Raw genomic sequence first — 27233 nt, 5'->3', positions numbered from 1 at the left:
AAAAAAAAATTAAAAAAAAAAAAAGAAAGGGGCGCCTGGGTGGCGCAGTCGGTTGAGCGTCCGACTTCAGCCAGGTCACGATCTCACGGTCCGTGAGTTCGAGCCCCGCGTCAGGCTCTGGGCTGACGGCTCAGAGCCTGGAGCCTGTTTCCGATTCTGTGTCTCCCTCTCTCTCTGCCCCTCCCCTGTTCATGCTCTGTCTCTCTCTGTCCCAAAAATAAATAAACGTTGAAAAAAAAAATTAAAAAAAAAAAAAAAAGGGAGTGAGAAGTAAAAACAACAGGAAGGGAGGAAAGGAGGGAGCTGAAAGGAATACTTATTGCTGCCCTGACCAGGTTGTCCTAAATGTCAGTGATATTTCAGGCGCCAAAAAAGTGAGCTGAGAATCCCAGAGGCATGGCTAGGACCTCGGGCGCCTGAGGTTAGAGCCTCCCTGGCTTGGTCCCAGAAGGGAACACTGTTGATATAGGGACTGGGTAAGAAAAGGGCAGGGGCAGAAGTGAGCCCACTACAAAGGGCATAAGGAGCAAACTTGCCTGGTTTCTCCTCCTCTGCTTCTAGAGGCCACTGTCCTTAAAATCAGACGAGTCAACTTGATCATGTGCCTACTGTGTGCCAGGGACCCTGAGCTAAGCGCTGCTCACGATGATCCCAGAACATAGGGACGGGTGGCATTATCCCCACTTTGCAGATGAAGAAAGTGAAGCTGAGAGGTAGAAAATCCTCAGTCACCAGTGAGGTCTGTGTCCTGAAAACTTAATGATTAGTATGGGCTGGATGAAATCTGAAGTAGTGAAGTGGGGGGTGGGGGGTGCTTACAAGGGCAGAAAAAAAATCTTCCTCCGGTACAGATAGGAGCTGGAGAAAAGGGAAGGTCTGGGGTGCATCCACTCCCAGCTGTGACCTAGAAATGTTTTATCTCGTGACAGATTACCTACGTCCATATAAAATCTGTGCTTGCTTGCATCCATTTAGGAGAAAGGAAAATATCCCAGGCAACAGACTTGTAGTGCTTCCGCTAAGAGCAAAAACATTTCGAGACACAGAGCCTGAAATTAATGTAAGTGTACTCTAGGAGCCAAAAACTCAGCAACCTGCACTATCCAAAACTCTGCCTTATTTCTCCCCTTTTCCTGCCTGTGGTCCAATCACAGGATGAAGGGTGCACGCTAGGAAGGGCTGGACAGTGGACTGTCATTCAGGAGTAGTGTTTGGTGGCATCTGTCCCAAAGGGAACAAAGGGTCTTTTACGAAAGTGTCTCACCAGAATCGAGGCACGGCTGGAACTGGCGCCATAGTCTCCCCTTTGGTACTATATCCAAAGCAAGCTCTTATTGTTCTCTTGTCAACTTTCCTTCAAATATGAGAGGTCTAGCAGGCTGACTGTGCCCTTTCCTTAAGCTGCATTTCACTTTTTAGCATTCTTAACTTGAGATGCATAGTTTAAAGGGTTCATGAACCTACTTAAATTGTACATCAAATTTTGTCTGTGTGTTCCTTTGTTTCAGAAAGGCCATAATTTTCATCATATTCACAAAAAGGTCAACAACCCTTCCTCCCAAACTGAGTATAATAAAATTAAAAATAAATTGAGTGCTTTTCTAGTTGCTAGGTTCTTCATTCTAAGACTTGCAGGGTTGGCTTGGGGAAAGGATCAGAAGCCCTGACTGACAGAATCTTTTCTCATGACCCTAAAAGAGATCTATTCTGGACTCTGAAAGATATAGTTCATCTCCTAGTTTAGAAGCATGAGATCTTAGATTCTGGCATATCACTGATTCTTTCATTTGCTAAATACTTATTGACTGTCTACTATGTGTTAGGCATGATGCTAGGCACAACAATGAATGATGGACACAGTAGCTGTCCTCATAGACTTTACAGCCTTGCAGATGAGGGGCGGGGGGAGAGGAGGGAGAGGGGAAGGAGAGAAATGTGGGGAAGGGAGAGAGAGAGAGAAATTTTGTATCTAAATACAGTATGTTTATTTTCACAATTAACAAACCAGCTCTTTTTCACAATAATGAAGAAGAAAAAGGATCTGAAGTGAATCGGTAGCACAGAACTTTGCTCACTTTGTGTGTGGTCTCTTCTGGAAAGTTACACAATCCAATTAGTATGAGATAGCATCTCCGGAACGCTTCTTCACTTTGTATATAAGCTGGTATGTGTTCATAAGACTTTATCTCAAACAGTCTATGAAAGTCTTTACTCTCTCCTAGGGAAGTAACACAGCCTTCTACCTCAGCCACTTAACATCTTCCTCTTGAAACATCTGCTGATCACATTTAGATTTAGATTTATAATTGGATTGGTACTCAGATGTTACGGAAATTCCTCCTATTGTCCGCGTTGTTATTGATGTCATTGTTGTTGTTTTGAGAATGAACTAAGGGTGTTAGAAAGACAGCCTGTTCACGTGAACTACTCCAGAATAAATAGAATAAATAAAATACTTAATTAAAAAAAAAAAAAAGGAAAGACAGCCCACTCTATCGTAGGTATTGACCAATGAGAGAGGCAGCATTATAGGACTCTGAAGTCACCAAGACTGAACTAGGTTCAAATCTCTGCTCTGGCATTAATGAGCTGTGGGCTTGGGTGAGTTACTCAACCTCTCCGAGTCTGTTTTCCTCATGGTATTTCTATCTAATCTTACAGGTTTATTGTGAAAGTTCTATGTATTTTATGTAAGATAAATGATTAAAAACGTGGGCTCCCTTCTTCAACCTACCTTCCTTCTGTCCCTGAATCAATACCTCCCGCCTCCTCCTAACTCCTTCAATGTTCCTGGTCCTGGCATCTGAAACACTACACTCCGGAGCAAATGTGTCCCTATCCGCAAATGCCCTTACGTTTCTGGAGAGCAACAGTGCCTTTCTTTGCTTGTTTGAGGAGTTTTGTTTTTATTTTAATGACAGCTTCAGACCTGACGAAATACAGGTACTGAATAGAAAGAAAGGCTGAGTCCTGTGGTTCTGACCCTTCCAGCTGACAGGTCTCTGCCAAACAGGAGTGAAGACAAATACCGAGTGAAGCTTAGTTCACTGGCTGCAGTCACAGACTGACGTAGTTGGAGAATGCTGTTGTAGCTAAAAGCAGGGGTTTTAAACTGGGGCACACATATCCTTGTGGTACATAATGATCCTCCAGGGGGTATGAGGGCATGTGTGATTTTTAAGAAACTACAGGTCTAGATCCTTAACTTCCATGTGTACTCTTTCTTAAAACTCACTTGTCGGGGCGCCTGGGTGGCTCAGTCGGTTGAGCGTCCGACTTCAGCTCAGGTCATGATCTCGCGGTTCGTGGGTTTGAGCCCCGCGTCGGGCTCTGTGCTGACAGCTCAGAGCCTGGAGCCTGCTTTGGATTCTGTGTCTCCCTCTCTCTCTGCCCCTCCCCTGCTCATGCTCTGTCTCTCTCTGTCTCAAAAATAAATAAAAACATTAAAAAAAATTTTTTTTAACCCAACAAAGCTCACTTGTCGAAGAACGTGCCCGTGATCTCTTAAGTCCCCACTGTAGGCCACTCCCGCCTGCACAATCACCGTCCTGCCCTTCAGAAAATAAATGCACGCCTCTCACCCTCCTGACTCTTACCAGGGGACAATTTTCAAATTCCTTGCCTCTAAGAGAGTCCTAGGAGAGCAAGGCAAGACACAATCAAGGACACAATCCTTCATTTTGCCCAGGCGACAAACTCTTGGCCAGGTTGTGTGCTCCTGTCTGTCTGTCCACAGACCTAAGGGTTCACATTCAGAAGTCAGATGCTTGTCACGATGTATGTACTGCTATTTGAATTGAAAAAAGGTAATCCGACTTGGGTCTGACAGAAAGCAAGACTGATCTGGCTGGACGGTTTGACCACAAAGACCTCTGCCAGTTAGATTATGTAGCGAATCTTGCCCATCAACTTCATAGGCAGTGCCAGAGCTTTGCCAAAAATATGGGCAAGGCTCATCCCATGTCACGTGTCAGATATCACACCCTTTGAACTATCTATACTTGATATGTAATTTCAGGAGTTAACTTTAAACTGGACAAGGAGGCATGTAAGTTTTCTTTTTTGAGAGAGAGAGAGAAAGAGAGAGGGAGACAGCACGAGTGGGGGAGGGGGCAGAGAGAGAAAGAGAAAAAGAATGAGTGGGGGAGGGGCAGAGAGAGCGAGTGAATCCTCAGCAGACTCCACACTCAGCTCAGAGCCCAACACCGGGCTTGAGCTCACCGCCCTGGGGGCATGACCAGAGCCAAAATCAAGGGTCGGACGCTTCACCGACTGAGCCAACCAGGCGCCCTGGCACCTAATTTTTTTCTAAATAATTTTAGCAGGTAGGAGACAAAGTTTCGCTAAGGAACCGAGAGCCCCTAAATCCGGACTGGGAGAGTGGCATGCCATCTGACACACCCCTGGCCGGGGAGCCAGGGTCACGGCGGGTTGGGGCTGGGATGGGACTAGGAAGCCCCAGCCAGCAGAAGGCCGTGCCCCCTTGGTCAGCCAGGCACACTGTGGAGGAGGGATTGCGTGAAATCGAGGGATCTGCCAGGGGTACCACACAGCCCCCGGCACACGCAGCCCCTGAACACCTGCTGACAAGAGTGGCGATTCTTCAGGCAGTCCACGCGGATAGGAGCTCAGCCTCTCCACTCGTGTCTCCGGAGATGGCAGCTTATGAGAGGACGTTAATAAATGAGGTGTGCGGCACTCTGACCTCGCGAGTTTAATAGCTTCTTTTCCTGAGAATATAATACAACTTAATTTGATTTGGCATCGCTCCTATCTGCTGAGTCCTTGGCTATTTATTAATTCATTATTGCCGTAAAAGGATTATTCAACTCGAGAGGATAGAGAAATTAAGAGGTATCAACAAGGGAGGAAGGTTAGATTTGAGAAGACAGATTCAGTAGTCTCCGAGAGTGAAGCCACACAGGCATCGTCACGGAGCTCACCGGCAGCCTCCATTAGCCACCTGAGGCTGTGGCTGCCCAGTTCCAGTAAGCGTGTGGCCGGTCTGGCTTCGGGGGTGGACCGCACGCCCAGATCCAGGAACACTCCTCCACCAGACAGAGCGGGACAGCCACATCTGTGCCCCTTGTCACCTGCCCTAGCCTGCCAGTGAGCAGGGGTCACCGTGCTGTAAAGAATTAGAACTTCGATTTTTAGCCGCTGCCTATGGAACTAAGTGAGGTATGAATACAACAGGAAGTGAAATGTCCTCAGTTTATCCCGGGTTAACTGAGAAAAACACGAGAGGACTTCAAAGTTTTAGTCCTGGTTTTGCTGGGGGACTCTGGGCAATCAGGATGCATCGCGTTCTAAGTGACATTTAGGAAAAGTCCAAACCGGACAAAAGCCAAGCTCCTTTCTGACACACAGGCTCGCTGAGCTAATTAACTGGCTCTCATTTATACTGTTTTCTCTCTTGCTTCCTGTGTACGTCCCTCTCCCTGTCCCTCTCCAGCTCAATCTGAAGGCTGGCCTAAATGTTCCAGGTTCCTTCACCTCTTTCTCTGGCGGGGTCCAAACAGCAGGTTGTTGAATAGCACTGCTTGATTAGGACCCACTACAGAGAGCCAAGAACTAAAGCCTGGTGGGAGCAAAAGCCCTCTGACTCGTCAGTTCATCGTGGCTCTTAAAAAAGTCTCAGGTGGCTCCAGCCTTGCTGCATCTTCCTTCTCAAATCACAGGAAAGACGGGGAAAAGGATCCTTCTCCCCAGATTGCATTCTACTTTATCCCACGAACCTTCTCTTCAATAATAACCATTATTCACAGAGGGCCGACTTAATGGTCCATGCGCTGTGCTAAGCAATTTATACACACAATCTCACTAAACCCTAATAGTAGCTTTTGGATGGGTATTATGATCCTCATTCTACAGATGAGAAAATGGAGGCCAAGCAAAGGTACGTAACTTCCTCAGGGTAAACCCAGTTGGTAAATGGTGGCTCTAGATTATGCAGTCTCCAGAACCCTGAGATATGCAACTGGGCTTGGGTAAGAGGTGTGACATAAGCCTGTATCTTTTGACAACCTGTTATGCAGTCAGTAAGTGATAGCCATGAAGTCTTCTGAGGCTTAATTTTTTTCCCCTGAAAAATGGGATGATACCTACTTCCAAGGGTTGTTGTAATACGATGGAACGTACACACAAATTCTTTTTAGGATGAGACAGTGCCAGGTAAGGGTAGGATTACTATAGGAGGAGAAGGCAACAGACACTGGGTTTGCATCTCAGCCCTCCAGCTGCCTCTACCTTTACAGACCAGTGTGGGCGCCTCTGAGAGAGGCTTGGGTCTCCAGCCTGGCCTCGGGTCCACCCTCTGACCACAGTGCCAGCTTGATCTCCCTGCACCCTGCAACCTGTGTGCTGTTTTTATAGGTGGCTACCCTTCTTGCACTCCACAGGGGCTAAGTGGGTGGTGGCCTATTTCTATGGGAGCCGGGGCGGGGGGGGGGGGGCAGGGGGCAGTTCCAGCAGGTCTGTTCAGGTGGTGCACGTCTGTAGGGAGACACTCACTAGCCTGCCAATGCCCCATCTACTCTCAGAACTCCCTTCTTTTTTTTTTTTGTTTTAACATTTTATTTATTTTTGAGACAGGGAGAGACAGAACATGAACAGGGGAGGGTCAGAGAGAGGGAGACACAGAATCTGAAACAGACTCCAGGCTCTGAGCTGTCAGCACAGAGCCCGACGCGGGGCTGGAACTCATGAACCATGAGATCACAACCTGAACTGAAGTCGGCCGCTTAACCAACTGAGCTACCCAGGCGCCCCTCAGAACTCCCTTCTTAGGATGGAGTCTCCTGTTGCTGCGGCTGGATTCATAAAGGAATCATTTCCAGCCTTCTTTTTTTTTTTTAAATTCAGAAAGTAACATTTTACTTTTTGCTGATCTGTACTTTCTGTAACAAATACTGCTTCCATGGAAAGAAAGAAAAATCCATAGCATTATGCATCAGTGATAATTACCTTTAACACACTGAAAGATATTTATCTTTACCCCTTCATGCATACATAAAAATACATGCTTCACAGGCTCTTTCAGAATCTGCTTTTTCCACTCAACTAGCAATCATAAATACCTTTTCTTATCAAGAAAATATATGTCTAGGGGCGCCTGAGTGGCTCAGTTAGTTAAGTGGCTGGCTCTTGGTTTCGGCTCAGGTCATGATCTCACCATTCTTAAGGTCAAGCCCTGTGTGGGCGCTGCCCTGTCAGCACAAAGCCTGCATGGGATTCTCTCTCTCTCTCTCTCTCTCTCTCTCTCTCTCAAAATAAGTAAATAAACTTAGAAAAGAAAGGAAATACATGTCTATAAGATTGTGATCCAAGACTGAATTGTATGGATTTACTGTACCTGGACATTTAAATTATTTCTAATCCTCACTTGTTATCCCACACCTCTGTGACACATATCTATGTGGATGAATCTTCAGGTTCATCCTTAATTATTTCCAAAAGGAGAAGGAAGGGAAACACCTGGGTCACAGGGCATGTTTTTAAAATAAACTTTATTTTTTATAGCAGCCTTAGATTTACAGAAAAATTACAAAGATAGTCCCAAGGGTTCCAACATGTAGTTTTTTCTATTATTAACATCTTACATCAGTAAAGTGTGTTTTTTACAATGAACCAATATTGGCACACTAGCACTAAATGAAGTCTGTATTTTATTCAGATTTCCTTGGTTTTTCTCTGATGTTCTCGTGCTGTTCCAGATTTTACCCAAGTACCACATTTCATTTGGTCATCATGTCTCCTTAGTTTCCTCTTGGATGTGACAGTGTCTCAACTTTCTTATCTTTGACAACACTGGCAGTTTCGAGGAGTACTGGCCAGGTATTTTGTAGACTGTCCCTTGGCTGGGATTTGTCTGATGTTTTTGTCATGATTAAGTCATGGTTATGGGCCTTTGAGAACTATAGAGACGCCCTGTTATTCTCATCACATATCCAGGTCGCCAGCAATAGGACTTAGCACTGCTGATGCTGACCTTGATTGCTTGGCCCAGGCTGTGCTTGTTAAGGTTTTTCACCGGAAAGCTACTCTTTCCCTACTTCCCATACTGTACATTCTGGAAGGAAGTCACTATAAGCAAACCACACCTACGGAGTAAGGAGTTGTTTTCTCCCTCAATCAGGGCAGAGTGTCTGCACACATTATTGTAAATTCTTCTGAACATGAGATTTGTCTCTTCTTTATTTATTCAATAGTTTCTATCAGTATGGACTCATGGATATTTAGTTTTACACTTTGGATTATAAACCAATAAATACTACTCTGTTTATTATTGGTCAAATTGTTCAGCTCTGGCCTTTGGGAGCTCTTTTCATCAGCTCCTATGGCCCCTGACATGCCCTCATCAGTGAGGGGTTTGCTGGGGGTTTGTTTTGAGCACTTCCTTACTTTCTGGCACTACAAAATGCTCCAGGCTCATGATGTGTATTTCCTTCCCCAGTCCTAGAATCAGGTTTTTCTCCAACAAGCAAAGGAGATGTACTTTTAAAGGCATTTGATCTACGACTGTTACACTGTCCTTCAGAAATTATCAGAGGCTGAGTTACAATCATTACTCAAATAGGTATGAGAGTGCCCCTTTCCCTACACTCTTGCCAACACTGGGCAGTTGCAAAGTGTCTGAGAATGGGGGTGTGTGTGCACACAGCGTACATGAGTGTGTGTGTGTATCTCCTCTCTGAAATGGCTTCCATGTTATTATTCAGTTTCCCATTGAACTTCAAGAGGAAAATGCCATGGGGGCATTTCTCTGTCTTTCTGTGGGCCTCCCCCAGCTTCCCTTTCTTCCCCCAGCACAACTGGATGTCACATAACTGATGACCTCCAGTGGTGGGGACTGGAAGGGAACCTTTCCTAAACCCCTATTAGGAGCCAGGCAACTCTAGAGGGTGGGGTGGCTGGAAGCAGAAAATAGCCCAAGGGCTTACCTTCCCTGCTCCCTGCACCTTCAGGAAATCCCCCTGACCCCATTTTCTCATCTTTTCTTGCAAGTGAATAATGGAAACCAAATCTCACTCAAGCAGCTTCCTTTCACAGAAATCTTAAACATAAGATTTCATAAAACGCTGGACTTCAAATTTCCTGTTGCCTCAGCTGCTGTATCTTACAAGTTACCAAAGGGAGAGGGAGAAAGGATCAATAAATAAATACATACTTGACACTAATCTCTAATCTCTGTATGAATTGTGGGCGTTTTTTTTTTTTTTAAGTATTCCAGATTAGTTCTCAGTAGTTTTGAGTCCCACGGTGACCCTGAATTGAGGTCCGGAAGTTGAAAACTGGAAGCAAACCAATTCTCAAGACCCACTGTGGCTTCTTATATCACAGAGGGTTATAAATGTGGATTTAAGGGAAGAAGCACCTAGATTTGAGTCACAGCTTTGCCATTTACTAGCTGTGGGATCGTGAGCTCAGTGTTCCTACCTGGAAATGGAGAACAATTTAGTGCCCTCCTGGAAGAGTTGCAGGGAAGATTAAGCGGAGATGAGCATATACAGAGTGCTTGGCGTGGCATGGTACCTGGCACACAGAAAGTGCTCAATACGTTTCATAGTTCTAGATGAAGAAATCAAGCCTAAGAGAGGCTGACGCTCATACAGTGAGTTGATGGCGGTGAGATGAACTGGAAATCAACATTTCTGGTTCCTGAATACACTGTCAAACTTGCAGGCCCCGTTTTCTCTAAAAATGCCATTTATTAACAAAGAGAAGAGCCAACATGGACATCACACATGTGCTGTAGGCGTCATGCCATCATTTGAATGAGTTCAAGATTCTTTCCCGGGCCTGTTCCCTTGGGTGTCTGGTAACTGGCCATTTGTCAATGATGGCAGCAAACAGCTAGAGCCTATTAAGTGCATCACATGTGCTGACCGTTGTGCTCAGAACATTAGAAGCACCCTCTCCTTATCCCATCGAGTCCACCAGCAAGTTCTGCTGACTCACACTGCAGAATCCATCCCATGCTGGTTCCCTCTTCTTCTCCACGGCCACCACCATCTCTTGCTTGACCTACTGCCCTTGCCTTCTGACTGGTCCTCCTACTTCTACCCTTACTTCACTACTGCTTAGTTTTCAAGCTGCATTCAGAGTAATACTTCTCAATGTGCAACAGATTATGGCGCTGCCGCACTTAAAACTCCTTTAATGGCCTCCCATAGCCTTAGAAGAAAGCCTATCGTTCCCAAATCCCTGCACGATTTGGCCTCTGCCTCCCTCTCTAACCCGTTTCAAGCCACCTGCTGGCCACACTGGCTTTGCCTGTTCCTGCATGAAGGCTTTGGCATTGCTCTTTGATTCCCTAAGTTCTTCCCCTCATGGCTTGGAGTGACTGGCTCCTTAACATTCAGGTCTTAGCTTCAATGTCACCTTCTCAGAGGCTTCCCCTGACCAAGCAGTCTAGAGCAGCCACCCCAGTCCTGCACGATTACGTCAGACTGTTGTATTGTCTCCACAGCACCTGTCACTACCTAAAGCTACTCTGAGATGCTAAGCGTCCTTAAGTATTTTGTTCCCTGCTGTATCACCAGTACCGGATAATGTGCCTGACACCAGGGAAACCTCACCAAATATTTTTTGAATGAATGACCCAGTGAATTATCAAAATAACTCCTTGAGGTATTATTGTTCTGGAAACCTTCCAAGCCTTCCCAGGTTAACTGCGGGCAGCTTGCCAGTCTCAGAGATACTTCCCAGGAATCTCATGGACAGCTGATTTCTACAGGTGAGCCCAAGCTCTATCTCTTTTCTGTCACTGCAATCACCGGGCACACAGAACCACAAGGGGGTGGGGGGAGGCACCAGGTGTGGCTGAGAATGCTGTATCAGACATGGTTACTCTTACAAATGACTAAGCCTTACTGGTAAACGATGGGTGTGTCCAAGGAATGCTGTGTCACTGAGGGCAGAGCAGAAGCAAGCTCAAGTCCAGTCCTCCCCAAGCAAGGAAATCTGAAGAGCCAATTCCTCCGCGTGAGGAAATGTTCTCATCTGGCCTCCTTATAAAACAGCTGCATGTTTGGCAACTTCCAGCCCTCCACAATCCAGCTGTGAGCTGTGCTCAAGGCAGGTCTGGGTTCTCAACTTTAGCTATCCTCCCTTCCCCTAATGGTGTGCAGAGGGAGAGAGTCAAGCAGGCCAAGGTGGAAGTAAAGGGGGCCTTATTCGTAGTTCTCCTCCCTCCCTCTGTAGAAACACCAGCTGAGGCACGGGTCCAGAAGTGGGAGAGCAGGGTTAGCCACTGTGATGGTAGGGACGGTGGGAAAAGCACACAGCTAAGAACCGGAGACAGGGCTTCAAGGCCCCGGTCCACACACATCAGCATGAGACCGTGGGTGGGAGGCCTCTTTAAACCGACGTCTCCACATCTGTGAAATGAAGATAGTGACACATGTAAGGACTCACTAAGTGGAGGCCATCGTTATTATCTGCTGGGCACTGAACTAATCCCTCTCCAACATGTTCACGTTCAGTGTTTGTAGCAAGAGCCCTAACAGCACCAGCAGTCCATTTTACAGATGAAGAAACACGAGGAACAGAGAAACGAAGTGACATCCCCAAGTCCCACAGGTAGGCGGAGTTGGAACTGCGACCAAGGCTGGGCAGGGGACTCGGTGATGGGTGACAGAGGCACAGGAGGGTGCACGTGAAGTCAGCCTGGCTGCGTTCCTCGCTCCCAGTGGCGCGGGCGGTGAGCTCTGCTGACCGCTGAAGATCTGTCCAAGGTCTTGGACACTGACACTCCAGTTTGGACATCAAAGACCAGAAACCTTCCTCCCTGCTGTAAGGCATCCCGACAGTCTCTCCGCCTGTGACCTCCCTGTAGGACCCTGGCTGCAAGTTCACTATTTTCCTCAGATGCTCACCTTGGTTCTTGTGGGCTCCAGCCAACAGTCGTGCCAAAGGGCCCGCCACCAAGACACCGTCCCGGGGACTTAGGGCAGGATGTCTCTGGGTCAGACACTGGTTTCAGTTTCAATCCTGTCTGTCCTGAGGTGAGAGGCATCCACCTCTCACCCTTTTAATTAGGATGCTCCTTTCAAGGTTTCAGCCGATTTCCGCTCTACCCCCTAGAGGAGAACATCTGAGTTAAGTTGGGCTGACACCCCCTTATCTGCCTGCAGGGAGCCAGTGATGAAGGTGGTCTGACAGATCCCTGCTTCTCCCCCACAGCCTCCAGGGGTTCAGGGATTCAGCACAGCCCTCATGCGGTTGTATTATAAATGTGTCTTTGCCACTTGGGCTCCTGGGAGGCTGAATCTGTTTCTCATTCGCCATTTTATCCCCGGTGTTTAGCAACATGCCTGGCACTTAGGAGGCATCTGACGGCTGGCACACAGCACCTCACACAACCTGCACTGGCCTACGAGAAAGGATTTAGCAGGTAAAGTGGAAGATGGGGAAGAATGGCCTTCAAGGCAGTAACTGTATCCAACAGAAAAGCAGACTTTCTCCTAGGAACACGAAGATCTGTCTCCTTGGAAAACGCCTAACGAGGGTGGTATCATCTGTGAGGATCGTCCACTTTGGAATAAAACCAGGATTCCCAACCAAGCCCTTCTAAGCTGGGTGACTTTGGCAAAGCTATCTGATAACCTCTCTAAGCCTCAATCTGCTTATCTGTGACACGGGGCGTCTTCATTCACTCCTTTGCTCTTCCAGCGAACAAACGCTCCCCGAGTGCCCACGGTGTATTAGGCACTGTACTAATGCTGGCATTGCAGCAGTGAGCACGACGACAAGGTCCCCATTCTCATGGAACTTCCTGTCTGGTGAAGGAGACAACTGAGAAACAAGGAAACAGATCGTTTCAGATAGAGGAAAGTATTGTGAAGAAGGTAAACAGGACGCTGGGGCAGAGAATGACGGGCGCATAGGTGCCGGAGGGCAGCTCAAGAAGGGGAAATACCAGGATCTCCCTCCTAGAGTTGCCAGGAGTGTTAAATGAGGTCATAGGTAGGGCGTTTAATGTACTTACTGACAAGTAACGAGCACTCAACCGCCTTCAACAGTTTTCATAGTACTCCCATCCCAAAGCCAACTGCTTCTATTTCATCTTACGGCGGCTGAGCCCCTACTGCCTGCCGGTGATGGAAAAACAGGGGGTTCGGCTGGAGCTCACGGACTGGCAAAGAATGCAGCCTTATGTGCTATGAGACAAGGAAGAGATGGTAAATTCTGCTCACAGAGACCGAAAAGACCGCCACTCAGTGCTGACAGATGGACTGGTAGTTTCCAAGAAGCCTACGGGGCCAGAAGGAGGGCACGCCAGGTGGAGGGAACAGCCTGAACAAACTCCTGAAGATGTGGAGCAGCTCGGCATGTCCAGGGAGCTGTGGGAGGTTCCCAGCGGCTGGAGATAACGTGTGAGAGGGTGCATGAGGGAAAGAGCATCTCAGCAGCAGCTCCTAACACTTATCTTCATGGGTCATGTTCAAAGTGTCTCTCAAGAAGATGGGAGGGATGTGGGTGGGGAAAAGCAGGAGACGAGAAGGGGGTCAGGGCTCCACATGGCGTCTGCCACACGGCCAGCACTCCACAATGTGAACCAGGGCTATGTTTAGAATATTCAGCCTGGGTTCCGTGTGACACTCTCCAAGGCAGCGCAAGCAGAATTTTAGGGGAAAAAAAAACACTCAGCAGTAACTCAATATAAAGCCTGCATGGGGGCCAGGCAGGCATCAAGCTGCTCACATGTGATTATGCACCATTAGAGCAAGTCCAAGACTCCCCTTGGATGGACACTACAGTTGCCAATGTATGATGCTGGGGGTCTGGAGTGAACAGACGCTTGCTCCCAAGCAGAGCCCACGACTCCCTCTTTGCCAAAGCCAGACTCACTTGTCCAGGAGTCGAAGGCCTATGCCAGGGACAGTGAGAGGGCTCTGAAATAGGGAAACAGTAAACTACAAGGCGGTGTCTTATGCCTAATTAACAACTCAGGCATCCGGCCAGCTTATATTCTCTGAAATGAGCATAACTAAGAAGAGGTTTAGAAAAAGGAACCCTTCAGACGGAGGCCTGGCTCCCTGCCTCTTTATTACCCTGTCCTATCCCTGCCCTTGCAGTAAACACTCTTGCTAGGAGTCCCCCCGCCCCCCAGGAAGTGGAGAAGGTAAGAAAGCTATCCCTACCCCAACGTTCCAAAAGCTCACAGTACAGCCAAGATCTGGACCGTAGGAATCTGCTCCATTGATGCAGACAGAGAGCCAAGGAGAACATCCCATCCAATTTACGTTCGGCGCATCCTGCAAGAGGCTCTCCCCAGGTTCCACGTCAGTGCCGTCAGATGAGAGAGGGCACCAGTCTGGCCAGGAGAGAGGAAGATGACCCAAAGTGCACGGACACACCACACCGGAGAGCCAGACCAAAGAGAGAAAAGAGGAACGAGTGCTGCAGGTCTCCGCTCTTTGCATGCCATCACCCACTCTCAAGGCTGAACAAAGCCCACTGCTCTGAGTCAAAGGGCTACCCTAGGCACTGGGGAAAGTCACAGGTACCCAACATGACATCATGGAAAAGGCAGCTACGGCCCCTGTCATGTTCAAAAGATCTCCCCATAAGCCACTAAACCTGAAGACCTTATCGACGTTGTTCCTTTAGTCTGAGGTACGACACTTTTGGCTGAGTCTCTAGAGTGAAAAACTTAGTAGCTATTGTAAGACAAGGGTAGGTCATGGGACCACGTATGCCACTTGAGCACAGATGAGTTTCTGGGTGAGCCAGCTGACATCTTAGAAGCTGACGGGACAAGGTAGATGGTTAAGTTTTGTGAGAGAAAGAGAAATTATCATCTTTACAGGGCCAGGACTAGGGTGTAAGCGCAGGGTGCTGAAGGATGCAGATAAAGATTATTAAAGGCATCTTCTGCCTTCCTCCTGTTTTCTTTCTGAAGCCAGCTCTGCTGTAACACTCAAATGACACAGTCCCACCTCTTCAGACCTGTTCTATCCATCTGCAGAACATCTTGATTATGGCCCAACATAAATCAGATGTCGGAACATTTATTCATGATACCTGAAAAGCAACTGTTCTCCGCTGGGGCCAGCCAGAACAAGATAATCCAAACGCCCCAAAGCATCAGGGGAATGTTCCCCTTAGTATCAAGGAAGGCCCAGTCACCCTCCAAAACTACAGAGTTGAGGGACATCTGTCCGCAATCTAGATGGCTCCCTGCTGTCAGACTTTTTCCACCCTGGCTTTCACACTGAGAGGAGCAGGAAGGACAGAGAAATCAAGGTTTGAATTCAGTCCTTCCACTTATTAACTGGGTCCCCTGGGCAAAACTTACTCCACTGGGCCTCAGTTTCCTCATTTGTAAAATAGGGCCGATGATTCCAGGTTCTTTATGAATGTAAAAGCATATGGCACATGGTAAATGCTCATTAAGTAACCGCTCTTCTCAGGAAACGGTGTGCAAGATAGTGCCTGACATAGCAGACTTTCACTCCACGTTGCTCCGTTCCCTTCCTCCTTCCTGGATCAGATGACAGCTCAGGCTCTCACTTCTGCGTCCCAATCAGAATTCTGTTTTGTATAGGATAGTACACATGTCTGATGGCTCTTCTACACCAGCATGAGACATTACCAGGAAGTGTAGAGAGTTTGTGCTTTCCCCGCCCACTCACCCACTCACTGTTTAAAACATTCCACTGCGATCTTCACTCCGCCGGGCACTGAGGGGTGGAGGGAGGGAATGACAATGAAATAAATATGCCAGCTAACCACTTTGGGGAAAAGATGAGAGAATTCTTTCAGGGCCTGTTTTTAAATGAAAAAACATTTGCTGTGAGACAATAAAGCCACTCCTCTCTAAAAACTATTTTTAGGGCCCTTGACTGAAATATACACGAGAAAGAAAAAAAAAGGTTAAAAAAATGACAATTCTGTAGATAGAGTTTCAGCAGAGCCTATGGAACCATTTGCTTTGTGCTCAGCTGGAAAACAGTGCTTTCCCAAACTGCTTCCCCAAGCTCTCTGGAGTCTGGTTCCCACCCCCCAGCTTTATCGAGATATAATCGACACGTAACACCGTGCAAGTTGAAGGTATACGCTGTCATTATCGGGCACGCGTAGATGCTGTAAAATGTCTGCCACAATGAGGTTAACCCATCCTTTGCCTCCTGTTGTTGCTCTTATGATGTCATCTGATGTCCGACAGGCCTTGGAGCCCTGCTGGGCCGGAGGACTCTGGTGGCTAATCACATGCCTCTTCCTGCCCAGTGGAGATGGCAGACCAGGCTTTGGAAATGGGGTGAGATGGGGCGCCTGGGTGGCGCAGTCGGTTAAGCGTCCGACTTCAGCCAGGTCACGATCTCGCGGTCCGTGAGTTCGAGCCCCGCGTCAGGCTCTGGGCTGATGGCTCGGAGCCTGGAGCCTGTTTCCAATTCTGTGTCTCCCTCTCTCTCTGCCCCTCCCCCGTTCATGCTCTCTCTCTGTCCCAAAAAAATAAATAAAAAACGTTGAAAAAAAAAATTAAAAAAAAAAAAAAAAAAAAGGAAATGGGGTGAGATCATCTATAGGGGCCTAGCAACCACGGCGGGAACCGCGGTCCATGTTAAAGAAAAGATGATCACCCATTTAGCTCTTACTCATCTTAACGGAATGAACGGTCATATCAAGGCTTTATAAAGGGCACTCCTGACAGGGGTTAAGACCAGACTCTCAAATCAGGCCCACCATAGGAATGCAAAAACTGTCTGGGGGAGGAGTGTAAAACTCCATGAATCTGACATAACTCTGCACTAGAGGCTTTATTTTCTCCTTCGTTTCAACCTCCCCCCTCCCTTGCCCTCCAGTAAAGAACAGTAATGGCATTGAAATCCACAGATAATCCTTAAATCTCTGTGGCAGCTCCAGTTCTAAACTCCTCCTTCACACTGACGGCTTTAACAGCTGTTAACAAGTCATAACAAGGGCCTCTCTTGCTCCAGCCTGGAATAGCAATATCCTCTCCCTTTCCCTGCCCAAATCAGAACCAGCCTTCCAGGCTACGTCTTCCATGCAGGGTGTCCCGACCCTTCTGGCCTGCACAGACCATTCAGCATTCAGCTCTCGGGCTCACAGAGCCTGGGACTTGGTGGTGACCCTGCTCACGGTAGGGGGTTGGGGGGTGGTACAAATGTAGAATCCCAGGGGCTGGTGAGACCAGCAGACCTAGGAGCAGCCTGCATGGGGAAATATGCATGAACAACTGCCACGGACGCAGGGCAAGGGTTGGAGCTGGCAAGAGGGGCAGAGGGACAGCCGTGAGCTGTAAGCCAGGTCCATGAACAGGACAATCCATTACAAGGTCCAAACTTCAGAAGGTCCAGGAAGGCTCGGGAGTGGACAAGGTGAGCAGGGCTGAGAGGTCAGGAAGGAGGCTGTGAACAGTGGTGGGCACAGAAGCCTCTTTATAAAGTCCTGGCTGTGTGGCTTAGGGCACAGCCCAGCAGGTACAAGAGAGTCACACACGATTTAATGTGAAATCTGTTTCCCCAGGCACTGGTCGCTGGCCACCACACGTGTCTCTTGGGGTGGTATTAACCCCGTATGATACTTGGCTTTTTCTCCTCTAGACAGTGAGCTGTTGCTCGAGGGCACGTATTATGACTAAACGCTTACAACCCTGCTTAGCAGCTGTGTGTCTATTTGCGAAATGAAGACACAAGGGATTTGCATTTTTCCTCCATTTCTTGCACCTCATCACCTTCCCCTTGACGAAGACAGTCATATTTAGAAGGCTAAAAAAGAGTGGGAGGCAGTGTGGGCCCCCAGGTGGCAGGCGGTGGAATAATGGCTGGCTGGCGCTGGCGACTGCAGATGACCCTGAGGACACCGCACCGCTCCGCACAGCGCCGACCCAGAGCCACCGCGGAAATGTACTTCCAGCAGCCCTCTGTGCGCTGTTCTTGTTTTTGCTTTGTTTGTGGCTGGTGCCAAGAATGTGGGAGTCTACCCATACCATAATCCTCTGCCGAGGACACTTCCGGACGTGCAGGAGAGAGGTGGCAAAGGTGTGAAGCAAATATCTGCGGCCATTCCTCCAGCTGCCTGCCGGCTGCTCAGGGACCCACCACCCTGCTTTGCTGGAGCAGAGCCTGACTCCCTGCTCACCCCGCACTGCTCTCCCAGAGGTCAGCCGCAAGTTCACATCAGGCAGCCAGCAGCCATTACAGATGGAGTGCCTGCTGGGAATATCTTTCTAGTGTCAAGCGGCCATTAAAAGCACTTAAGGAAATCACAAAAGGGAGGTGGGAGAATTCTTCAGGGAGGGTATAGGATAAAAGGGCAGGAGGGAAGGCTTCAGCCTACCTCCCACCTTGGAGGGAAAAACAGGCCATAAAAATTAGAACTGGTTCTGAAGAATGAACCCGCCTCTGGGGAAGCTGCAGAGCACTGGGTCGCAACCATTCTCCTGCCAGGGCCAAAACACTTCAGGGTGCCTGGGAAACAGTCTGTTAACACACAGTAAAATGACATTTTAAGCAACCATGTATTTAAAAAAATTTTTTTCTAATGAGAGGCACCTAGGCGGCTCAGTTGGCTAAGCGTCTGACTCTTGATATCAGCTCAGGTCATGATCTTGCGGTCATGAGACAGCCCCACGTTGGGCTCCATGAGGAGCGTGGAGCCTGTTTGGGACTCTCTCTCTTACCGCCTCCCCACCCACCCACCCCCTGCCCCTCCCATGCTTGAGCTCCCTCTCTCTCAAAATAAATAAATAAACTTAAAAAAAATTATCCAAGGAGCATGCATTACAATTGGCAGCTACATACACTCTCCCATCCCATTTGGACCACATCTCTGGGAAGAAGGCATTATGATGCCCTGTTTCACAGATGTGGAAAACTGAGACTCACAGAGGCCAGTGACTTGATCACATCTGGGGCCCGGATTTGCCCAACTGCAAAACCAGTGTTCTTCCCACCAAAAAGAATGTCGGGCGGGGCAGTGACCCTTGCCAGGTGTGCATTGTGCTGACCTACCTGTTGGTACCTGTCACCCCTGGGTTAATTAGCTCTGGGTCTATAGAGCACCATGGCCTTTCCTATCCACCTGATTAAAGTAAGAGGAAACCTATCTATCTTAAGTGGGCTAACAGAATCTCTTTGATGACATCTTTCTTCACTCTTCTAGTTGGCAATAACCATCTGAAAGGGAAGGACTGGGTTCTGAAGTAAGTAGATACTAGAATCTTGGGAAAGTCACTTTCCCCTCTGCGTTTTAATACCCTCCTGTAAAATGGGTCCAAGAACCCCTACATCGTAGAGTAGTTGTGAGCACTAAATAAAATACCTTATTAAAGCCCTCAACATTGTATCTGGCACAAGGTCCATATAAATGATGGCTATTATTATAAATTGTTTTATTTCAGTGAACAGCTCTAGAAAATACAAAGATTTGGTGTCATCCTGTTCTCACTCAGTAGGTGCCACGTGTTGTTGAGGAAAAACGTAAAGACCCTGAATTTGTTTCACGGCTAAGGACAACTGTAACCAAAGGATGGCAGTGGAAGTACAGACAACTTAAGTCCAGGGAAGAGGGAGCCACAGTCTCTGTGGGGCCGGTCCCCCTGCTGTCCAATCATCTTAGAGTGGACTACACGCACAGCTATTTAGAGACCAGACGCTTGTGTTTGCATATGGCAGGAACCTTGAACATTTCAGGAGGCAAAAGACATGTGTAGGATGAATTAACGCAAAAGGCTCTGCATCTGGTTATATGGTCCCCTGAAGGCACATTTGCTAGAGGAACTCTCTTAAGATCAGCAGCTCCCCCAGAGAGCAGTTCAGGCTGCTTCCCGGGCTTGCCCGCCAGCTTAACCGAGCAGGTAGCAGTGAACTGAAAGAGAACCAGGCTGATACTGTGTCCTCACCCTTGCTCCTCACTCTGGCCCCACAGCGGAGCACACCTCTGACCCAGAGGTTCTTGGGCTTCGGTCTCCTACACTTCAGATTCCAAAGCGCTCTTTGGTAAACTGCAACTTCTTCTACCGTCTGTCCGAGGAGGAGACGTGAAGCTATTGCTCTAGGAGACAGCTTCTATCTGCACCCTCATTCCTGCACTCCCTTCAGACCAATCCCGCCCCAGGGCAGAAGTGAAATCACTGCCCCTCACCTGGGTGACTCAGTCAGTGAAGCCTCTGATTCCTGATTTTGGCTCAGGTCACAATCTCCCGGTTTGTGAGTTTGAGCCCCATGTCGGGCTCTGCACTGACAGCGTGGAGCCTGCTTGGGATTGTCTCTCTCCTTCTCTCCCTGCCCCTCCCCTGTTCTCTCTCTCAAAAAATAAATAAAAACTAAAAACAAAAAACAAAACAAAAAACAAGTCACCGCCCCTGAGGAAATGGTGAGCAATGGGGCAGACTGCCCAGCCTTGTGGCTCTGAAATGTTTGCCTCTTGCTGTGTTCTTGGAGAGGATGCGGCGAGCAGTATGGGCATTTGAGTTTGTAATAATAGAGAATGTGGGACTCAGAGATTCAACTCAGAGCTGGTACGTTCATGGTGTTTTCTTTTTTTCTTTTTTAAGTGTTTATTTACTCTTGAGAGAGAGAGAGGCAGAGTGTGAGCAGGGGAAGGGTGGAGAGAGAGGGAGACAGAATCTGAAGCAGGCTTCAGGCTCTAAGCTGTCAGCACAGAGCCTGACATGGGGCTCGAACCCATGAACTATGAGATCTTGACCTGAGCCAAAGTCAGATGCTCAACCAACTGAGCCACCTGGGCGCCCCAAGGTACATTTGTGTTTGAATAATGTATTTGGTCCAACAGAATTTCCTGTAAAACGGAATTTTCCATAGAGGACAGTGTTAGTAGATTTTTGTCATCAAAGAAGTAAAGAACAATAACTTCTTTAAGATTACTGCACTGGTCTTCTCTAGGTTCATATTTCTAGAAAGATTTGGAAAAACTAGTTCTTTTGAGTCTGTGTTCTAAGTTGACAGAAGAGTCAGGTGATGAATTGTGTAAAAATTAAGGCTGCAGAGGGGGCGCCTGGGTGGCGCAGTCGGTTGAGCGTCCGACTTCAGCCAGGTCACGATCTTGCGGTCCGTGAGTTCGAGCCCCGCGTCGGGCTCTGGGCTGATGGCTCAGAGCCTGGAGCCTGTTTCCGATTCTGTCTCCCTCTCTCTCTGACCCTCCCCCGTTCATGCTTTGTCTCTCTCTGTCCCAAAAATAAATAAACGTTGAAAAAAAAAATTAAGGCTGCAGAAACTTGGAGGGGAAAGCACTGCCTATGAAACAGAAAAGGACAAATATTGAAATGCTACAGTCTAGATTCTGATAGATTTTCTTTTTTAGCAATAAGAAGCTAGTGAGATTTAAGATCACTTAGATATAAAAATGTTGCTCTCCCCCACACCAAATTTTAGAAAGGGTCTTTCCCTTTTTTGCTAAAAGAAAAACATTTCCAGACCCCCCAATCTATGTGCATACTGTATATACATGTGTATATGAAGTCAGGAATCCTAAACTGAGCACACAACTTTTACTAAAGGGCAACTGGAATAGGTGTGATATAAAAATGTGGGATTTGACAGAAATTTAGGCTACTCTTCTGTAAACCACCAAGTCAGCTTCTTTTGAATTCCTAGAAGCCCTGAATGAAGATTCCTAATAATGGGGCTCACATGCTATCTTCCAGGGTGCCCTGTAACCACCTCAATACCAAGCCTTGGAAAGGATATGTTTGGCATAGATGTATCTGAAAAGATACCACCCTAAGTATCCCCAACAGACAGGTCCAATGTCTAGAGACTTATGGCCCACATATTGTTTCAAACGTAGGGAAAACCATTTCTTGGACAGCTGAATACTTCAGCCTCTCTCCAAAAAGAAGCCACACTCTACCACAATTTGGCATTTCATACTCTATGCCTATCATCATCCCTCCACCTCACAGATAGTCTCTCAAGGTAAGGATCAGTTCACACAACTAGCCCCAAACCAAGCACCTTCTGCTCCCCAGTTGGCCTGTCTCATTACTCACCCTCAATGTCAAAAAGGCTATAATAGTGTGTGGCTGGCTGATGGGGTGATTTGTTGGCACTGAACACATCAGCAACCTTGCAGGCTGTGCACATGAAGGCAAGCTCTCGGGATACCCCAGGACCTGGATCCCTCAATCAGCTAAGCTTTCCCTCTTCCCTTTCTAACAAAATCTGACTATAATTTGTGTCCCTTCAGTAGGCCCAGACACTCATTCATAGAGAAACCTGCTTGCACAGGTTCACCGATAGGCACAGCAAATTACCTCCAGTGTGTCCTTCCAGGAAAGGGCCAGACTCATTTCAGGCACACAATTCATTCTGACCAAAACATTCTATCTGCTGCATGAATGCAAAAACATATGCATACACACCGGGTGTCCCTCATTTCCTCTGGAGTAATGGGAGCCTGGGCAATACTTTAAGTATTCATTTTCCAACATAAAATAGAATGGAGCATCGAAAACACCAGTGACATCTGCACGAATACAAAATGTACTCATTATGGTCGGTGCTATTACAATGAAAGGAAATGCATTCATAATGGCAGAACATTTGAAATAATGTGTTGCTGGATTCTCTGTCCATAAAGGCAATAATGAAGAAACAGGAGTGGCTCAAATAAATTAACAAGAGTAACAGGGGCATGGGATGGCTTCAAGGGCTCTGGGCAATGTCAGTGAGATGGCACATTTACTGGATCCACGGGGAGAAAGTTCGGAGAGTTTCCAGGTAGAAGAGGCAAGAAGAGCATTAGGAGGACTGAGGCTGGAATCCCGGCTCTGCTCCAGGCTAGCTCTGTGACCCTGTGCAGGTTATGTCAACATCTTACACCTCAGACTGCTCATCTATCAAGTAAGGAGAGCCTGCCTCTTGGGGCTGCGAGGACGAAATGAGAGAACAATGTAGAGTGCTTCGCATAATCTGGTGTGTAATAAGCACACAATCAACATCAGCCCTCATGCTGTTGTTGTTATTGCTAAATAAAGGTACAGCTCTGCGATTTCATGATCTCAGTTTCTTCTTCTGTAAAGTGGAGCCAAGAACACCTGCTTCTCCTACTCTTGAGCTTATCATGAGGAAAAGTAAAATGAAATGTGTTTGGCAGACCACTGTTTGGTTGATCTAGTCATTGCTAACTTGCTTCCCTTGCTGGTTTCCACTCTGGAGGGTGGAAGGGTTAAGTATGTGCATACACCGCAGGGTGAGGCGGGGGAAATGTAGCCTGGTCTAAGCCCATGACACAGAAGAATAAGTCTTCTGCTTTGGGTGAGGGATGTTCACTTTTCTGATTAAGACAGACATGGCCGTTTTTCTGACCCCTTTTTCATGCTTGAACACAGATATGATACCCAAAGCCATAGCCCCGTTTTGATCGTATGGCAACAAGTCCAGGGAGTCTCAGAGACATGTGGCAGACTGATATCATTAGCTACTGAACCAAAGCCAGCAGTCACTTCCCTCCAAACGTAATACGTGCGACAAATAAAGCTCTGTTTGCTTAAGCTACTGATACCAGAGTTTTACTCAAAGCCCAACACAATTCTGATACAATGCATAAGCACTCTAGAGAATTAAAAGCCTTGCATCTAAGTATATGATCCTTCCACTGCCAAGAATTTCATTCCCTTCGACCCATCTGGCTAATTTATATATGTCCTTTAAAGTTAGATTTAGTGATCCCTCCTCTAGGAAGCTTTCCAAGACCCTATGGCTAGCATTTGCCCCACTGTGTGGACTTCTCAAAGCACTCCATAAACACCTCTATCTGGGGCGCCTGGGTGGCGCAGTCGGTTAAGCGTCCGACTTCAGCCAGGTCACGATCTCGCGGTCCGTGAGTTCGAGCCCCGCGTCGGGCTCTGGGCTGATGGCTCAGAGCCTGGAGCCTGTTTCCGATTCTGTGTCTCCCTCTCTCTCTGCCCCTCCCCCGTTCATGCTCTGTCTCTCTCTGTCCCAAAAATAAATAAACGTTGAAAAAAAAAAATTTTTAAAAAAAAAAAATAAACACCTCTATCAGTACATGTTATAGTGCTTTGTAATGATCCATTTACTTGTCCCTTTGCTCTCCAGATGCTTAAAATGTCTCCACAGCAAGGATTCTTATTTTAGTCATTTAAAAAATTTCCTAGCACTTCGCATACTACCTGGCACACAGTGGATAACTCATTAAGGATTTGCTGCAATACGGAAGGAACCAATGTAAGAGTGACCGAAAAGGGCGCGGAGTGAATGATAGCCTGTCTAACCTTATTAGCCATTCATATTCCTGAAACGCTGCAAATAGCTTTCTAATTCCTATTACTACGTTCAGGGTGTAGAGGCTGGGAACGCACTGGTCGAGGCAGTGATTCTTAATGTTTCGGAAGTTATTCCCCTTGAACCTTTTTGAGTTCACGGCATTCCTTCTACTTCCTAAATTATTTTATGCTCTGTATTTAGTCCACACTTTCCTAAAAAAAAAAAAAGTTTTTTTGTTTTAATTTCCTTGTTGTTTTAGAATTTACCCGTTGGGATAACCAAAAACATCCCGGGAATGACCTCGTTTGGTACCAAAATAAGTGTTCTCATCATCGGGTGGCTCCCTTCCTAGATGTCCGAGTGCCGTCTGTGTGATCGGGGTTCCTGGAGGCCTCCCCCTGATCCTGCCATATCTGGGTCCTTACCATCCCTGAATGCAGTGTGCCACTGCCCAGGCAGAGCCTAAGGTATGTGGGTCTCTGCCAGGAAACAGAGGTTTCTTCTTCTTACAAAGCCAGCTTGTGTCCCTGACTTGTATAGCTCACAGGCTTTTTAAAGTAAGTTTACTAGCCGCACTGCCGAAATATCTAGAAAAATAATAATATCAAATAATATAATATTGTCATTCAAATTATAAATCAGAAACATTGCTCCACTGTTAAGCACATTACATTAAAAGAAAAAAAAGTCTAAAAGGTGAAGTGGTCTTCCTGTGACAGTCCCCAGAGGCCAGCCTCTAATCTGAACTTCCTGTTCCCTTTGCCTGCAACGCTCCCCACACCCATTTGTGCTTGACTGGCTCCTTTGTGCAGCCAGCTTTCAGCTCAGAAGTGACCTCCTCAGCTTTTCTTTGAACACCTTATCTACAGTAGTGTCTTCTCCCCAGTCCTTTTCAATCAAATCCCTTCTTTCCTTTCCTAATACTGACATCTGAAGTTATTTTATTTAGTGGTTTACTAGTGTTTTTGGTTTTTTGTCTGCCTCTTCCCACTAGAGTTAAGGAAGGGACCTCCTCTTATCTGGCTTGTTCACCCTGTATCCTCTACAACAGCAGCTATTCCTGGCATAATGTAGGTGCTAAATAATCATGCGTCGAAAATGAGTAAGAAGAAAGTGAGCAGTGTGTATTCCCTTAGTAAATCTACTTTGCTGGCCTTTACCTGAGCTTCCTTTTGGGAGCAGGGATGAGAATGGGTTGGGTGGCCAGAATGAACCCTTAGAGATGGTGAGGTTGGCTCTGAGAGGCTCTGTGAGGTTATGGAAAGAGCCAGAGTCCTGTCCTGCCGCTTACAAGATGTATGAGAATTGGAACGTGTCTCTTAATCTCTCTGAGCTTCAGTTTTGTCATCTGTATAATAAACTGTTTCACAGGATCAGTGTAACAGTTATATGAGACAGTAATAACACAGAGTAAATAAGTCCATTCCCCTCTGCCTGTCCCTTAAGGCTGTGAAAAAGAGAAGCAAGCAGTCCAGGAGCCCTGGGAAAGTGGCCTAATGCTTCTTCCCATTCAGGCCGTCACCTTAGCAACCACGATGCTTGTTCACAGAGATAATGTCAACCTGCTGTTTCGGGGAGTCTTAGCCTACAGGCCAACTCTGAAGTCCTGGGTACATTCTCAAAACACTAAGTACAAGTCTACCTTGCAAGATTACTGGAGATTTATTCCTCTCTTCTCAACTTTGTATCACCTTGTATTAACCTGGGATTGACATTATTCCACAGAGGTAAGCTTATAAATGTGTTGTACAGCAGTTTGGGTGCTGATTCTGCCACAACATGCGCTTTCTCTAGGCTCATTAAAACCAGAACATTCAAAGCCATCAAAAATCTGTGGTTTCCAGGCCTGCCAGAGACACTTTTGGTGACATCATCCTTGACAGCTATTTGCCTGTTTAAACACATATTAATTCTTTACACTTTATTCTGCCCACTCACTTGTTAATTCAACAAGCATTAATTGAGTGCCAACTGCATGTCTAACCCTAGTAATCAGAGTCACCATACACTGGCAGTTATTAAATGTAAGGCACCATGCCTAACCCCTGATGACCATCAGGTCATTCAATCTGCTTTTCACCCCACAGGCACCAAGATTATCCCTATTTAAGAGACCAGAAAACTGCAGCCGAAGAGTTTACTTAAATAGCTTAAGTGGGCAATAAATGGCAGGTCAGTGCTCTGACCTCAGTCTTTCTGAGGTCATATTCTAGCAAGTAGGTCTTGAACCCGCACTTTGTACATACCAAGGTGATAGGTACTTTAATGAATTAAAAAGAGACGATGCTGAGCTGTGATATTCCTCAGGGTAGGACCTCCATTTTACTGTTCTTTTCATTCCCAACCCCCCAAACGATGCCAATGGTGTTTGCTGAACTGAAGATGACAATGTGGTTCCTGTTCTCAAAGACACAGTAGAGCCAATAGACAAGTGGGCATGAAAGACCTTAAAATAGCAGCATAAGAAGGCCAAGACACATGGGGCACCTGGGTGGCTCAGTTGATAAGTGTCCAACTCTTGATTTCAGCTCAGGTAGTGATCTCACGGTTCATGAGTTCGTGCCCCAAGTCGGGCTCTGTGCTGACAGTGCGGAGCATGCCTAGGATCCTTTCTTTCCCTCTCTCTCTCTCTGTCCCTTCCCTGGCTCATGCTCTTTCTCTCTCTCTCCCTAATAAACTTATAAAAAAAAAAAAAGACCAAAGCACAAAACAAATGAATAAATTGGGCCAGGTGAACACTGGTAAATTGGAAAGCACCTGCCTATCTAAGAAGCCAGCTGGTCAACATCATGGAAAAATATGGATCTAGTATTGTCAGAACTTTTGAATTTCCAAAAGAAGCTTTAAAAATCTGTTTTCTTTTGGGGCGCCTGGGTGGCTCTGTTGGTTAATAAGCGTCTGGCATCATCTCAGGTCATGATCTCACTGTCTGTGGGTTTGAGCCCCACATCAGGCTCTGTGCTGACAGCTCAGAGCCTGGAGCCTGCTTCGGATTCGGTGTCTCCCTCCCTCTCT

General features: G+C 47.0%; 1 protein-coding gene across 1 annotated transcript in view; it reads right to left on the bottom strand.

Moving 5' to 3' along the window:
• TRIM44 (tripartite motif containing 44) overlaps positions 1 to 27233 on the bottom strand; it is a 113261-nt gene that overhangs the window by 5426 nt on the left and 80602 nt on the right. The window lies entirely within an intron of this gene.

The sequence above is a fragment of the Lynx rufus genome, unplaced genomic scaffold (assembly GCF_022079265.1).
Source record: "Lynx rufus isolate CCGP_SWC_20201006 ecotype Redwood Valley unplaced genomic scaffold, mLynRuf1.p SCAF_9, whole genome shotgun sequence".
Lineage (NCBI taxonomy): Eukaryota > Metazoa > Chordata > Mammalia > Carnivora > Felidae > Lynx > Lynx rufus.
The sequence above is the reverse complement of the archived record's forward strand: the minus strand, read 5'-3'. Positions and strand labels throughout refer to the sequence as shown.